General features: G+C 40.8%; 1 long non-coding RNA gene across 1 annotated transcript; it reads right to left on the reverse strand.

Moving 5' to 3' along the window:
• Positions 1-243: 243 nt before the first annotated feature.
• On the reverse strand, positions 244-974 carry LOC142244258 (uncharacterized). Its single transcript, XR_012724490.1, has 3 exons — positions 928-974; positions 395-466; positions 244-266 (listed from the first exon to the last, which is right to left on the reverse strand). It is a non-coding gene; the product is annotated as an uncharacterized LOC142244258 (long non-coding RNA).
• Positions 975-3041: the final 2067 nt, after the last annotated feature.

Raw genomic sequence — 3041 nt, forward strand, 5'->3', positions numbered from 1 at the left:
CAGGATCAAGATTCTGGATTGATATGCAAATATGAAAAAGGGTGCAGGTGTTCATGTGTAACTGCAATGTGTTGCATATCTAATTCTCAAGTGGGCTAGGTACAGCTTTTTCCTGATTAGCACTTTGGGTACAGCTGCAGACACTAACTGATAAAATGGAAATATTAAAATCTTTATTTTATGCAATACTGAAATATATTCACAAACCGGGAATGTGAGATAAAAAATACCTGAATGCCATCATCTCCAATATCTCCCTGTGAGCCCTGTATAAAAGAGAGTAAAATAATATGGTACAAGGTATGTCAAATCTCAAACTGATGAAAGACACAACTGAGGTTAATCCAAGAAAATATATATGTCTAGTATTCTGAATATCTGAATATGTATTTACCTTGGGCCCTTTGAGACCCTGTGGTCCTGGTTTTCCAGGGATTCCATTATCCCCTCTGGTGCCCCTTGCACCCTAAAGAGACAGTGAAGAGTAATGATCCAATACAATTTATTTTCAATAATATATAAACTGTAAAAACAATTTAGAATTAGTGATACTAATGTATTATTACTGAGAGACCTATTTGTGTTCTTTTGGGCTTTTTTTTTTTGCTTATATACTGTAAATACCCGATTGTACTTGTATTCTACTCTTCAACATTTAAAGCATATGTCCACTCAGGAGCCTTCAGAGTACTTTCACAGCAGAAGTTTATTCATTTCATAATGGTTACATTTATAGATTTGTACAATCAATATTTTATAGTTTAATAATTAAATAATATAATAAATGTAATAATAATGAGGGAACCATTGAATCAAAACCTTTTGCACATTTACACATATAAATTACTGCTACAATTAAACCACTTTGAAAATACATAGTTTTAAGTACATAATGCAATCACAATAAACAGTATATGTCCAACTTACCACTGGCCCTTCAATACCTGGTGGACCCGGTGGCCCTCTATCGCCTTTGTCTCCCTGTAATAACAAAAGCATTTATATATATAAACTCCCAGAACTGCTTCTGATCTCCCAACATTGGGGCAGCTTTTTTAATTAAAGTGAAACAGTAAATTATATGGCTTACAATGTCACCTCTGTTGAGAAATATTTCTTTAGAAAAAAAAAATATTTATATTATAATATTTAAAATATTTCTTTAGAAAAAATATTTTAGGAAATATCTTTTAGTGTATGCTCTTTTTGCACCACAAATGCCCATATGGCTGAAAATATTGACGTACGTTTCAGGCCAAATTGACCAGCTATAGGAACAAGGCCTGGGTTATCGTTAGCTGTAGACATATAGAACACACCTTTGGTCCAAATATTCCAGAATCCCCTTCTTTGCCACGTACTCCAGTAACTCCCTGTAAATTCACAATCCAGAGGATTAGCGCACAGAGATGGGGAACAAGAAAGTGACGGTACAGCATCATACATTTCATAACTTACATCATTCCCATTGGTGCCACGAAAGCCAGGGATGCCAGACAGACCTGTTATACCCTGCAAATGAAAATTAGCTTTTAATATTTCATGCATAATTCACTTGTTACTTGGCCACTTATTTCTTGTAATAGATTTTGTATCTCAGAATTTTTGGTGACTTTATTTATTTTATTTCTTTATTTTCTGTGACTTAATTGTCCTTCTTATGTTAATTTATGCCGTCTTTGCAAAAAATACTGTGTCAGATCTTAAAGGAAACCTGTCAGGTCCCCTATGTCTTCCAACCCAGGAACTTTCATAATTGTATTGCCAAATTCCCTCCCTAACCATCCCTGTATAATGCTATTCACCAGAGAAGGGAGAGCGTGCTCGTCACTGCTTGCTACTTGATCAAGTGTGATATCCCACAGCTCCACACACAGTATATTATTCTCACAGAGCTCCCACCAATATGATGCCCCACATGCTCCCCCACAGTATGTTGCCCTTAAGCGGGGTTTGCACGCTGCAACATCGCTAGCATTTGCTGGCGATGTCGAGCGCGATAGCACCTGCCCCCGTCGTACGGCCGATATATGGTGATCGCTGCCGTAGCGAATATTATCGCTACAGCAGCATCACACGCACATACCTGCTCTGCGATGTCGCTGTGACTGGCAAACCGCCTCCTTTCTAAGGGGGCGGTTCGTTCAGCATCACAGGGACGTCACAGCAGCGTCACTGACCCGCCGCCCAATAGAAAAGGAGGGGAGGAGATGAGCGGCCGGAACATGCCGCCAACCTCCTTCCTTCTTCCTGTTCCAGTGGACGGAGGTAAGGTGATGGTTGTCGCTCCTGCGGTGTCACACACAGTGATGTGTGGTGCCGCAGAAGAGACGAACCACATCGCTACTGGGCAGAAAGCAATATTTTGATTTAGAATGACCTCTCCATGACCATCGAATCTTCCCTCTTTTGCGATCGTTTACAGTCACTCAGAGGAGTCACACGCTGCGATCTCGATAACGAGGCCAGATGTGCGTCACAACCACCATGACCCCGACGATATTTACTTAGCGATATCGCAGCGTGTTAAGCCCCCTTTACAGTTACCTCTCCCTCCCACAAGTATTAACTGATAAAAAAAATATTTGCCCAGTTCCAATGCGTTGGTCCACCCTATGCACCATAGGAACTGAGGCTCTGTGTGGCAGTTGTGGCCTTGTAATGTCAGCATGCCTTCTGCTTGAGACTCATAAGTTCAGGCTGGCTGGTACAGCAGGGAGCCGTCCCATCATTGGGTTCAACTATATTTGCATCCTGAGAATGCAGATACCGTTAAAATCGAGGTACTGGGAGGACGGGGAGTGGTTCAGTACTCTATATTATCCAGCCATTTGGCTGTCCTGGTCCACAGGCCAGACAAGAACAGCCAAAGGGTAGATGTGGCTCGTGGGCTGCAGTTAGCTAAAATCTGCTCTACTAGGTATATAACCATTTAATCTGCAGCAAAATATTAAAGGAAACCTGTCACATTGGATAACTATTAACCTACAGTTATAGGGTTAATCTGCAGGTTAATAAAGTTTGATAGGTGCCCAGCTGCA

This window comes from Anomaloglossus baeobatrachus, chromosome 6 (assembly GCF_048569485.1).
Source record: "Anomaloglossus baeobatrachus isolate aAnoBae1 chromosome 6, aAnoBae1.hap1, whole genome shotgun sequence".
Lineage (NCBI taxonomy): Eukaryota > Metazoa > Chordata > Amphibia > Anura > Aromobatidae > Anomaloglossus > Anomaloglossus baeobatrachus.